The sequence below is a fragment of the Bos grunniens genome, chromosome 16 (genome assembly GCF_055505025.1).
Source record: "Bos grunniens cultivar Pamir isolate PY7600 chromosome 16, Bosgru_T2T1.0, whole genome shotgun sequence".
Classification (NCBI taxonomy): domain Eukaryota; kingdom Metazoa; phylum Chordata; class Mammalia; order Artiodactyla; family Bovidae; genus Bos; species Bos grunniens.
Genome location: NC_141180.1, coordinates 68,815,048 through 68,828,957, shown reverse-complemented (window position 1 = coordinate 68,828,957; position 13,910 = coordinate 68,815,048). Strand labels below are relative to the sequence as shown.

Here is a 13,910-nt window from a genome sequence, read left to right as displayed (position 1 = left end):
TCTTTCCTTCTGGTATATTTGAGCTTCAACCCTGAATATTGTTTGGAAGGACTGATGCTGAAACTCCAATACTTTGGCCACCTGATGCAAAGAACTGACTCATTGGAAAACACCCTGATGCTGGAAAAGACTGAGGGCAGGAGGAGAAGGGGACGACAGAGAATAAGATGGTTGGATGACATCATTGACTCAATGGACATGAGTTTAAGTAAGCTCCGGGAGATGGTGAAGGACAGGAAAGCCTGGCATGCTGCAGTCTGTGAGGTTGCAGAGTCAGACACAACTGAGCGATTGAACAAGTAGATAAGCAAATGAATCCCAGAATCCTACTTTGAGGGTCTTCTCTTGGAGTCATTATGTAATACAGATTTCCCCTGCTATCTGAAAGTAGAGTGTCCTGTGAAACCTTGTGTAAGTTAAAACAGCATAAAGTGAAGAAGCAATTGTCTTAGGACACACCTTGCTAATGGATGCACAGAATAAGTAGAGATAGAGCACAGGTGCTCATAGACAGTTCAAAGCTGTGGCCGCCTGATGCCGAGTGTGCTTCCCAGGGGAGGGGCTGGGTGGTGCTGCTCTCACTAGCTGCAAAACGAACGGAACGCTAGTTTTTCCTTTTTGCCTTTTTTCTTAAAAGTGAAAATTCTCTCTGGATCTGTTTCAGTTAGCAAAAGCAGACACTAATGTAGGTCTTTCACGAAAGCATAGTGGTATAAAGCAGTTTTTCAAAAAGCGAGGGAGAACTGTACTGAAATATGCAGCAGGAACCCTATGGCAACTCAGATTGATGCTGAATGGGGTTCTTGGCCTTCTTCAATCAATAAAAAAAAAAAAAAAAAAAACTCTTTTTTTGGTTGCCCAAGATGTTCATGTCTGCCCTTGGGCTTTCCCTGGTTTCGGAGTGCGGAGGCTACTCTCTAGCTGCTGTGCTCAGCCTCTCATTTCAGAGCTTCTCTTGTTGCAGAGCTCGGGCTCCAGGCACACGGGCTTCAGTAGTCACGGAGCCTGGGCTCAGCTGCTCCAAGCCATGTGGGATCTTCCTGGACCAGGGATGGAACCCGTCTGCCTTGCACTGGCAGGCAGATTCTTACCCACTGCCACCAGCGAAGTCCAATCAATAGAAACTGACTAGAGGCCAGAGCAGAAATTCACGCAAGCCTTTTCTGGGGCCCCTGCTATCGCAGGGAGCAGCGAGAACAAGTAACAAGTTCCCTTACTTGCTCCCCGAGGAGGGTGAGCTGGTTCCTTCTATGGGGTGAGGATAGGGGTGAAGCCGGGGGCCATGTTGAGTGCAAGGGGCATGCACGGCACTTCGCTTTTGCTCCCAACGGTTGTTTTTGCTCCAGCTCTTCAGAAGTGGCAGTTGGGTTTCTTTTTTTTTTTTGTCATTATGTGTTTTTTTGTACAGAACTTGCCCCAACTTCACACGCACACAGTTATTTTTAGTCCCTTATAGTTTCTTTGTATTTTATTGCTTGAGCAGGTGTTTGTCCAGGTGGAAGCGCTGCCGAAAAGGGTCCCAGATGCCAGCCTTTCTCAATGCTGCTCAGGATTCTCGCTGGTCCAAACCACACAGAAGCCAGAAACCAAGAAAATGTGTTGACGTGGTCCAGCCAGAGTGGCTTCTGGGGGCAGAGAACTAGGTTGAGGAAGGTGAGAGAGGGTCTTGAAGGGCAATAAAAGGTCTCAAGAATCATTATACTCTTGAAACACAAGTTGAACATTTCTTAAAACAAAATCTCACCTGTGAAGGCTTTTTATTGCCACAAAATAAAATCCAAAAGACTTAACATGATACCTAAATCCTCCCACAATCTCTCCTCATCACAGCTTTCCTGCTTTGACTTTTATCTCTTTCCTAAACCATGTTGCTATTTGTACCAGTGCTTTGTAGTTTTGTTTTTTGTAACTGACACCAGGAGGCAATTCTCCCCCATCTGTTCTTAAAGTGAAAGTGAAAATGAAGTCGCTCAGTCCTGTCTGACTCTTTGTGACCCCATGGACTGTAGCCTACCAGGATCCTCTGTCCATGGGATTTTCCAGGCAGGAGTACTGGAGTGGGTTGCCATTTCCTTCTCCAGGACATCTGTTCTTAAAACCCAGTTTAAAATTTTGTCCTTCTGAAGCTGTCAAGGGTACATTCACTGCAGTTCCTTCTGTCCTCCGTCTGTACTTCAAATGTGCTATCCTTCTTAATGGAACCCCTACTGTATTTAACGGAGAAGGCAATGGCAGCCCACTCCAGTACTCTTGCCTGGAAAATCCCATGGATGGAGGAGCCTGGTAGGCTGTAGTCCATGGGGTTGCTAAAAGTCGGACACGACTGAGCGACTTCCCTTTCACTTTTCACTTTCATGCATTGGAGAAGGAAATGGCAACCCACTCCAGTGTTCTTGCCTGGAGAATCCCAGGGACGGGGGAGCCTGGTGAGCTTCCATCTATGGGATCGCACAGAGTCGGACACGACTGAAGCGACTTAGCAGCAGCAGCAGCAACTGTATTTATGGAGCGTTGACTATATCATTTAATTTCCATGGGAATCCAGAATCAGTGCTATTTGGATTCCTTACTACAAATAAAGAATCTCTCACCAGAGTGATCTAGCTGTGACCACCTTGCCCACTGAGGACCTCAGCACAGCTAGAGATGGGACAGCCAGAGGTGGGGAGCCTCCTGATGGGATGCTCTGTGAGGTACAGGGCACCTCCTGGGGGGATTCTTGCCAAAATGTTTAGCTTAAAGCTAATCATGTCTTTAGATCTAACAACCAGTTTGTAGGGAATACAGGGAGTAGAGTACCATGATAAAATAGTACATGAAGAAACAGACAAAAGCATGAGACAGGACCTCCTATAAGACACCTGGTCTGCTTCCAGCCAACAGTCAATTTTATGGGGAAAAAAAATAAGATGCGAACCATTCTAGGTGGAGACATAGCAGATACAGAACAGACAAATACAATGTATCATCTACAATGGGGTCCTTCTTTGCCTGAAGTCATAAATCATGTAACACACAGAGTCGCGATTCAAGTTTATCTTTGTCTGAGGTGGTAGAGCAGCCCTCTGTACCCAGCCCGGATCTTCCTGGCACCTAGCGTTCCCATCAGCGTCAGAGGCTTCTGACTTCAAGCACTTGAGGCTCTCTGCCTGGGGGCTTTCTTGGGGGGCCCATGTCTGGGGCGGTTCAGGAGGGGTTGGGGAGTTAATGGGCCTGGAGTAGCCTTCAGCCAATAAAGGAGAAAGTTTGGAGATTAAACCACTCGTGATTTCTACCATTTCCCAGAGTCCCTGGCAGAATATATTTCCACTCACAGAACTCATCTCTTCATTATTAGCACATCCTGCACGTGCTTCCTTCCCGTTCTGTCCCTCTCTCCCACTGCATGGGCGGTGCTGCCTGAGATCACTCTCCAGATAAACCACTAACACTCAGCACCCTTCCTCCAGGCCAGCTTCTGGGGAGCCCAGCTTGAAGCAGGTGTCAGAGCTCCTGCTTATTCCCCCGGGCGACAGTGCCACTTTCACCCACCCTGCCCTGTGGCACATACAGCTGGTCACCTTCACTCACGCTGCCCTGTGGCACATACAGCTGGTCACCTTCACCCATGCTGCCCTGTGGCACATACAGCTGGTTACCTTCACCCACGCTGCCCTGTGGTACCTACAGGTGGTCACCTTCTCCCACCCTGCCCTGTGGCACATACAGCTGGTCAACTTCACCCACCCTGCCCTGCGGCACAGGTGGTGGGCAGCCACACAGCATAGTTCTCAGAAGGGAACTGGGTTTTGCAGGCATGAAAACCCAGAGCTTACCCCTGGCTTCTCCTCTAGCTTATGGCCCGACCTCAGGTAACTGAAACTCCCTGAGCCAGCACATTCTCATGGACAACATAGGTTAAAAATAGGGAAGTGCCTCTAGTGACCAGTTTCAACTTCTGAACTCATGTAGGTGCAATGGATCTTGTTCCACTTGGTGCTTTTTCTGGCACTTGGTTTATGATGAGCACTCATTTACAAAATGAGGTAATAATTGAAGTAACTCAGTGTAAGATGCTAGTGATGATTGAATAAGTTCATTTTGTACTTTTGCAAAAATGGACTTAGAACACCTCTGAGAACATGATGCACTGGTGAGTCGAAGTGTCTTTGAGCCTATCAGGGAGAGAGGATGTGAGGATGATGTATCAGCCTGAAGGACACAGCCTCACGCCTGGCAGAAGAGCTGCCCAGTAATAAGAGCCTTTGTGGTTACATGTCTTTCCCAAGAGGTGGTGAAAACAGTGTTTTCTTCATCTCAGAAATTTCCCTATAGTAGTTGTGCAAAACTGAGTAAGACAAACTTTACATCCTGCAACTTCTTTTTCAAAATGCAATGTTCACAATATATCACAAAAACCAAGTAACCAGCTGCACACTGTACTAGGAGTACAAATAGTACCAAATATTACCTCATTTTCACAGCTCCCTGGTAGCAAATTTTCTTCTTTCATTTCTCTGTCTCTTTATGACATCATTGGGATTGTTCAACCAATCTAGTTCTCTCATACCTTCATTTATGAGAATTTCCCAGCCTGTGGATCTTACTTTCTAACAATCAACTTGATCTTCTTTGTCTCTTTAATCTACTGGCGCAATTTATGAAGTTTGAAAACAATTTTTCTGTTCATATTACTGATTTCATCTAGTTCTCGACTCTAGTAAGCATACTAGATATAGTGACTAATAATATATTCACAACTACAGATTCGTTTACTCTTGATAGCAATTTAATAATATATGTAGTGACCTTTTTGTCTATTTAGCATTTCTTGTTCTTCAACAAGTATAGTTTTTGTCACTCTTCTTAAACTGTCCCTTTTATTACTTCTCTCCTTTCACTAGGTTAATTACCTGTATAAACGCAATGGTCTCTTACTCTGTGAGTTTACACCTACATCAGCACTCTGCAGTAGGAATTTCTAAAGTGATGGGAATATTCTACATTTGGGCTGTTCAGTAGGGTAAAGCATCAGTCACATATGACTGGTGAGCACTAGAAACATGGCTAATGTGACTGAGGAACTGAAAATTTCATTTGATTTAATTAATTTAAATTTAAATAATCACATGTGACTACCCCATTGGACAGACTAGATCTTGCTAGACTTTGTTTCAGTTTATACAACACAAATATTTTCCACCTTTGTCTTGGTTTTATTTTTTTCAGATATCTATATCATCTAGCCTACATGACTGTGATAAAAAATTAGTGGCATCTGCAAAATAAACATATTCCAAAATTATTGATTACAACTGTGCTCTACTTGAAAAGTTAAGAAAAGAAATGTGGTTCACAAACTTGCCTTTGACTAAAATATTAGTAAGTGGTTGCACCAACATACTAATAATTGGTCTGATCAGTCAGCAATCTGTTACTCTGCATAAAGTAGGGAAAAATACCATGCTACTCACAGAACATTTTCAAATCAGGAAAATTGTACATAGAAGCCAATGGCATGTTACTCAGCCTTTAAAAAGAATGAAATAATGCCATTTTCAGCAACATGGATGAACCTGGAGATTAAGTCAGACAGAGGAAGACAAATAGCATATGATATTGCTTACATGTGGAAGCTAAAAAAAATACAAATGAGCTTATTTACAAAACAGGAACAAACTCACAGACTTAGAGAATGAACTTATGTGAACCAGAAGGAAAGGGTGGAGGAGGGGTCTAGATTGGGAGCTTGGGATTGACATGTACACCTTACTATATTTAAAATGGATAACCAATAGGGACCTACTATACAGCACAGGGTACTCTGCTCAATATTCTGTAATAAACTATATGTGTAAAAAAAAAAAAGAAAAAAGAAGCCAACAGCTTATTCACTTTGCCCAGAGATAAAGTTGTGAAACAGATTAAATTTTTTAAAAAGATTTATTTATTTATTATTTTCTTTTTGGCTGTAGTGGATCTTCATGGCTGATGTAGGCTTTCCCTAGTTGCAGGGAGCGAGGGTGACTCTCCAGTTGCAATGCTCAGGCGTCCCATTGCACTGACTTCTCTTGTTGCGGAGCTCGAGCCCTAGGCACGTGGGCTTCAGTAGTTGCCGTGAGTGGGCTCAGTAGTTGTGGCTTCTGGGTTCTAGAGCACAGGCTCAAAGGTTGTGGTGCAGGGGCTTCGTTGCTCCACGGCCTTCGGAGAAGGCAATGGCACCCCACTCCGGTACTCTTGCCTGGAAAATCCCATGGACATAGGAGCCTGGTGGGCGTCCATGGAGTCGCTAGGAGTTGGACTCGACTGAGCGACTTCACTTTCACTTTTCACTTTCATGCATTGGAGAAGGAAATGGAAACACTCCAGTATTCTTGCCTGGAGAATCCCGGGGACGGGGGAGCCTGGTGGGCTGCCGTCTATGGGGTCGCACAGAGTTGGACACGACTGAAGCGACTTAGCAGCAGCGGAATAGGAATTGACCTGGTGTCCCTTGCATTGCAAGGCGGATTCTTAACCGCTGGACCACCAGGGAAACCTGGTTAAGTATTTTTGAGTCATCTCTTATCTGTTTTCTCCCCTCCTCTCAGAGTCTCCTTTCCCCTAAGAGGCCCAGAGTCATCCTGTTTCTGCAGCCAACCGTTTTGCCATGTCCCTCTACCCCTCCTCCACTGTGAACATTACTGCTGATCCCTCTTTCAACTCATTTTAATCCAAGTGCCCAGAACTGATAGGCTTCGTTGTCTCCCCGGGAAGTGTGCGCCGTGCAGCTACAAGGCGCGCGGCTGGGGGGCCGGCCTGGAGCACGTGCGCCGGGTTTGTTTGCACCCACGCTCAGCCACCTGCGTCTGTCCCTTTACTCTGTTCCCTCAGCTGTAACAGAACGATCACAGGCCCTTCCCGTGGAGTTAACGTGAATATTAAAGAAACTCCATATGCAAAGGTGTTTAGTGTTGGGTACACAGTAATTAATCAAATCAATGTTGTTACTAATTTTTTTAGGGACAAATGACTCACATGCTCTCATATGAATTTCTAAGGATAAAATTGCAGCACTGGTAGACAGTCTGGAGAGAGATTCCTAACGTTTTTCACAAGGCCGTCAATATATATGTATTCCTTGTGTGAATGAATGAAAAGGGAATGAATTGCCTGCTTCCTCTGACAGATGAGTGACCTGTTCTGACATGTTCACGGTTACCCACTGAGTTGGAGGCAGCAGTAAGAATGCAGCTTTAATTAGGTTTGGCTCTGCACTCTCAAAAAGATTTGATATTCAAAATGAGCATAACATTGTCAATGGCAAGGGTAATTTGGCAGAGTAGGGCTTTAATTTTCCCCTTTACATTATTCTTTGTTTAGTTTTTTATAAGCGTGAATTATTTTTAGAATAAGAAAAAGCAATTATATGTAATTATATTAATCAAGTACTTTGAATTACCTCCACAGTACTTATGTGGAGTCTCCTGACAAAATTCCTAACTGAAGAAAATTTGTGATATTGGGTTGGCCAGAAAGTTTTAGGTTTCCCATAACATCTTGTGGAAAAAGTTGAACAAACTTTTTGGCCAACCCAATGCTTGGCAGTTTCATAAAAAGTCTTGATAGGTTTTTGAGCTTTGTTATTTTTTTATGGTCAGTAATGTAAAAAGTCAGCTTCATTTGAAATTATTGACCTAAAGGTCCTCAGCGCGCGCACGCACACACACACACACACACACCGACACACTTATAAAAATTCAGTACAGGAAATTCTAGTCAGAACAGGGTAAGATACTTAACAAACTTCATAGTGATCAAAGCTTTGATGTTACTGTTTACTCTTTGAAGGGCTATATTTTTCTTAGAGAGAAAGAAGAAAGGAGAATTTTTTAAAAAGGCTGTCTTTCCTCAAAACCAGTAGTTATTGCATATTTTTTCCTAATTTATGAGGTGTATAGCAGTAAAGAATTCATAATTTCCTTTAAGAACTGACGTTTGTAGTTAGGAATGTCTCACAATTAGTGGATATAAATAGGTGAATCAGATTAATAACATGCTAAGTTTAATTATTTTTCCAATATAGGTTCAAGATTAAATACAACAACAAAAAATAAGGGCATTGATTATTTTTTATTTTATGCTTAAGAGAGTCATACATTATTGATTAGGATATATTTGCAAAACCTACATTATGTACCCCTGGTGAAGCCCTGTGAAACATGATCTCTGCACATTGCTAAATTGTATAAAACTTCTAAATAAAACATTAGTATCTCTAATGTGTTTGCCAAAATAATGAATCATAATAGGCTGCTGTCAGTAAGCTAACAGCCACTGACGTATGTTCTTTTGCTTTCCTTTAACTTAAGAGCAAGTTGTTGGCGTCTTTATCACCAAAACCAAACCACTGGGAGTGTTCTGATCCCAGGGACAGTTCATGCCTCACACGCTGATCTCAAAAGGGCTGCGATGGGCACTTACCACTGACTCCGTTACAAATTGTCAAAATCATGAATAAAACATATGTTCTCCCCTACTTCTCTTCTTCCTTCAGCTTTTTTCATAACCCCACTTCCTTTCTCTGACATATCAGGGTGAAGTTGGCAGAAGGATTCACTGCAAAGTTGGCAAATATAAAGAATATTCAAACGTTGGGGGCTAGTTGCTACCTGTACCAGCTGAGCAATTTTTCGTTTGTACAAAGAGCATGTTCATACTTACAGAATATGTGAGCCCTTTCTGAAATGTGTTAAGGCATTTAAAAATAGTTTTTTAAATTGTAAAATAGTACACATTCCCTACAGAATTTTAACTAAAACAACGAATAGTTTAAGAACAAAATAAAGCAATAAGTTATTCTACTACCTAAGGCAATGGCACCCCACTCCAGTACTCTTGCCTGGAAAATCCCATGGATGGAGGAGCCTGGTAGGCTGTAGTCCATGGGGTCGCTAAGAGTAGGGCACAACTGAGCGATTTCACTTTCACTTTTCACTTTCATCATTGGAGAAGGAAATAGCAACCCACTCCAGTATTCTTGCCTGGAGAATCCCAGGGACAGAAGAGCCTAGTGGGCTGCCGTCTATGGGGTCGCACAGAGTCGAACACGACTGAAGTGACTTAGCAGCAGCAGCAGAGATTACACTAAAATTTTTTTTTAAGGAAGAAACATGTATATCATTTTGTATCCTGTTTTTTTCTACTTCGTCTTATACTTAGTCACTTATCATAAATCAATAATGAAGTTTTATTTATTTTCTTTATTTTTAAACTGCAAAACACCACAGAATGTAATGCAAGTCTCGTGCAGCTTTGCTCTTCTTCAGTCTTCAGTTCTGAGATTGAGAAAAAACTAATGCATTATTAAGGGAACTTAAAACTGTTTTCTTGACAATTTTCAGGACAGTGTGATTTGCCCATGGCTAAACTGATCATCTAGTTTATTGAACTGAGATGGACTTCCTACTTTAAGTTCATATCAGACAGAGAAGCATCTTCAAATTTTACTTTAAATTTCCCAAGCATTTCACCAAGCAGTGTGGGCAGGTGGTTTTGTCAACAGCAGCCTTATTAGAGAAGGGCTATTCTGTGGAAGTTTTATAAACTGATGAAAGAACTATCTTTTGTGAGCTATTAGCAAGGAAATTAGAAAATTCATTTTTAAAAAGGCCATATATAAGTGATAGGGGTTGAAATAAGACATTGGGGGTATCTTAAGTCAATAGGGGCAGAGGAGTAAAATAGTTTTATACAATTTACATGGAATGCCTAATAAGTTCTTTGCCTCCGCTATTATTAAAGAAGCAGAGGTGATGATGTGAGAAAGAGAAACCTTTTCGGTTATGCCTTGATGGTAATAAACATAGAGGTCACTAAAGGGACATTTGGCTCAGTGTCCCTTGGGGTCAGTGCTATGCAGTTGTCTGGGATCCCACTTCATACTTTTCAGAGAGCATTCCCTGGTAGCTTATATTTGAACTTGGCACCCGCTGGGGAAGATGCCTGGCGTGGCCTGGGAATCAGTGTTGCAGCTACTAATTTCAACAACTTGCTTTAGTCACTAAGAGGCTGTTGCCAGATTGGGAGGCAGAGTGCCATGTGATTAAAAGAAATATCAGAACACAGTTCAGTTCAGTTCAGTTCAGTTGCTCAGTCGTGTCCGACTCTTTGAGACCCCATGGACTGCAGCACACCAGGCTTCCCTGTCCATCACTAACTCCCAGAGCTTACTCAAACTCATGTCCATCGAGTCAGTGATGCCATCCAACCATCTCATCCTGTGTGGTCTTTATTCTCCTCCTGCCTTCAATCTTGCCCAGCATTAGAGACTCTTCTAATGAGTCAGTTCTTCATGTCAGGGGGCCAAAGTATTGGAGTTTCAGCTTTAGCATCTGTCCTTCCAATGAATATTCAGGACTGATTTCCTTTAGGACTGACTGGTAGGATCTCCTTGCAGTCCAAGGGATTCTCAAGAGTCTTCTCCAACACCACAGTTCAAAAGCATCAATTCTTCGGCGCTCAGCGTTCTTTATAGTCCAATTCTCACATCCGTACATGACTACTGGAAAAACCACAGCTTTGATTAGATGGACCTTTGTTGGCAAAGTAATGTCTCTGTTTTTTAATATGCTTTCTAGGTTGGTCATAGCTTTTCTTTTTTTTTTTTTGGTCATAGCTTTTCTTCCAAGGAGCAGGTGTCTTTTAATTTCATGGCTGCAGTCACCATCTGCAGTGATTTTGGAGCCCCCAAAAATAAAGTCTGACACTGTTTCCAGTGTTTCCCCATCTATTTCCCATGAAGTGATGGGACCAGATGCCATGATCTTAGTCTTCTGAATGTTGAGAGGCTGGCTGCACAATGCTGGAGCGGCAAGTGGCCGAGAGGAGATACCTCACATCCAAGGTAAGAGAAACCCCAGTAAGATGGTAGGTGCTAAGAGAGGGCATAAGAGGGCAGATAGACTGAAACCACAATCACAGAAAACTAACCAATCTAATCACATGGACCACAGCCTTGTCTAACTCAATGAAACTAAGCCATGCTGTGTATGGTCACCCAAGATAGATGGGTCATGGTGGAGAGATCTGACAGAATGTGGTCCACTAGAGAAGGGAATGGCAGACCACTTCGGTATTCTTGACTTGAAAACCCCATGAACAGTATGAAAAGGCAGAAAGATAGGACACTGAAAGATGAACTCCCCAGGTCAGTAGGCGCCCAATATGCTACTGGAGATCAGTGGAGAAATAACTCCAGAAAGAATGAAGGGATGGAGCCAAAGCAAAAACAACACCCAGTTGTGGATGTGACTGGTGATAGAAGCAAGGTCCAATGCTGTAAAGAGCACTATTGCATAGGAACCTGGAATGTCAGGTCCATGAATCAAGGCAAATTCGAAGTGGTCAAACAGGAGATGGCAAGAGTGAATGTCGACATTTTAGGAATCAGAGAACTAAAATGGACTGGAATGGGTGAATTTAACTCAGATGACCATTTTATCTACTAGCAACAGTATAACCAACCTCCTTATTTTTTGTTGCTCTATTAAATCTAGATGTTTTAAGTAGAAAAATATGAACCTTGAATGTTCATAGAGTGTATTCTAGCAGAGAAGAAAAACAATAAGTATTCCAGTAAATAAATAACAAAAATTCTAGAATGTGATAAAGTACAATATAGAAAAATTTAAACAGGAACATAAACAATAAGAGTCATTAGGTGGTCAGGGAAGACCTGAAAAACGAGGTTTCAATGTTTAAAAAGTTTAGCCTTTTTTGTGTGCATTTCTATGAGTTTTGACAAATTTATACAGTTGTGTGACCCCCACAACCAGGATACAGAGCAGTCCCATAATTTGCCCAAATTTTCTGCTGTCCCCTTATAGCCAATACTTCCCTCCACCACTACTCCCTGTCAATCCCCGATCAGTTATCTGTTCCTTTAATTTTGTCTTTTATAGCATGATATAGAAATAGAATCATATGCATGATTCATACAGTATGAAGCCTTTGGAGCCTGGCTTCTTTCATCAGAGCACTGCGTTTGAAGTTCATCTGTCCCGCTACGTTGTATTGTGTTGTGTGGAGGTACCATACTCTATTGAAAAACATTTAAGCTGTTTCCAGGTTTGGTAATTATAAATAAAGCCACTGTAAAAATTCACGTACAGGCTATAGTGTGGACAGTGTTAATTTTACCTGGAAAATAAACACCTAAGAAATAGGAATCTTGGGTCACATGATAAGTATACATTTAACTTAATAAGGAAATGCCAACTCATTTTCCAAAATGATTACTCTCTTGCATGCTTATCAGCAGTGCGTGCATATTCCAGTTTCTCCACATCTTTGCCAGTACTTGGTACTGTTATTTTATTTTTAAGTATTTTTATAGGTGTGTAGTGCTGTGGTTTTAATTTGCTTTTACCTAATAACTAATAATGCAACTTTTCATGGGCTTATTTGCCATTTGTGTATCTTCCTTGTACCTCTGATGAAGTCTAATTTATCAATTTCCTTTTATGAATTGTGCTTATGGTGTCATATCTAAGAAAAATTTCCCTACATAAGATCACAGATATTTTCTCCTACATTTGCTTTTAGAAGTTTTAGTTTTTGGTTTTGCCTCTAGGTCTGCAATTCATTATGAGCTAATTTTTGCATAAGCCACAGAGCCACAGACACAGATTGAAATTTATTCATGTATAGATATCAAATTTGTTACAATACAATCTGCTGAAAAGATTATAGCTTTCCATTAAGCTGCCTTTGCACCTTCACTAAAAATCTATTGATTACTTTTGTATGGGTACACTTTTGCTCCAATAATCTATGTTTTTATCTTTTCAGCAAAACCACACGGTCTTTTTGTTTGTTTGTTTCTGGGTTCATCCCATTGCTTTCTTTATTTTTAATTAATTTATTTGAATAGGAGGATAATTGCTTTACAATATTGTGGTGGTTATTACCATACACTTACCATATGCTTACTCCTTGGAAGGAAAGTTATGACCAACCTAGACAGCATATTAAAAAGCAGAGACATTACTTTGCCAACAAAGGTCATCTAGTCAAGGCTATGGTTTTTCCAGTAGTCATGTATGGACGTGAGAGTTGGACTATAAAGAAAGCTGAGTGCCAAAGAATTGATACTTTTGAACTGTGGTGCTGAAGAAGACTCTTGAGAGTCCCTTGGGCTGCAAGGAGATCCAACCAGTCCATTCTGAAGGAGATCAGCCCTGGGATTTCTTTGGAAGGAATGATGCTAAAGCTGAAACTCCAGTACTTTGGCCACCTCATGAGAAGAGTTGACAAATTGGAAAAGACTCTGATTCTGGGAGGGATTGAGGGCAGGAGGAGAAGGGGACGACAGAGGATGAGATGGCTGGATGGCATCACTGACTCCATGAATGTGAATCTGAGTGAACTCCGGGAGTTGGTGATGGACAGGGAGGCCTGGCATGCTGCGATCCATGGGGTCAAAAAGAGTCGGACACGACTAAGTGACTGAACTGAACTGATAGTTGATTAATAATATTGTGTTAGTTTCAGGTGTACAGCAGAGTGATTAAGTGGTATATGCACATGTATCTATTCTTTTTCAAATTCTTTTCCCATTTAGGTTATTACAGTATATTGAGTAGAGTTCCTTGTGCTATGCAGTGGGTCCTTATTGATTATCTATTTTAAATGTACTGGTGTGTATATGTCAGTCCCAAACTCCCAGACTATCCCTACCCCTCACCTTTCTCCCCTGGTAACCATAAGTTTGTTCTCTAAGTCTGTGAGTCTGTTTCTGTTTTGTAAATAAATTCATTTGTATAATTAAAAAAAAATATTCCACATATAAGTGATATCATGTGATGTTTGTCTCTCTCTGACTTACTTCACTTAGTATGATAGTCTCTGTGTCCATCCATGTTGTTGCAAATGGCACTATTTCATTGTTT

General features: G+C 41.7%; 1 long non-coding RNA gene across 2 annotated transcripts in view; it reads left to right on the top strand.

Annotated features, from left to right (window-relative positions):
• The window catches only part of LOC147356968 (uncharacterized), a 78,072-nt gene that overhangs the window by 11,388 nt on the left and 52,774 nt on the right, over positions 1–13,910 (top strand). The window contains exon 3 of one of the 2 annotated variants that reach the window (XR_015143689.1): positions 1,484–5,290. The exons of the other annotated variant lie outside the window; for it this stretch is intronic. This is a non-coding gene — a long non-coding RNA (uncharacterized LOC147356968). Of the gene's footprint in view, positions 1–1,483; positions 5,291–13,910 lie in introns of those variants that run through there. 2 annotated transcript variants of the gene reach the window in all.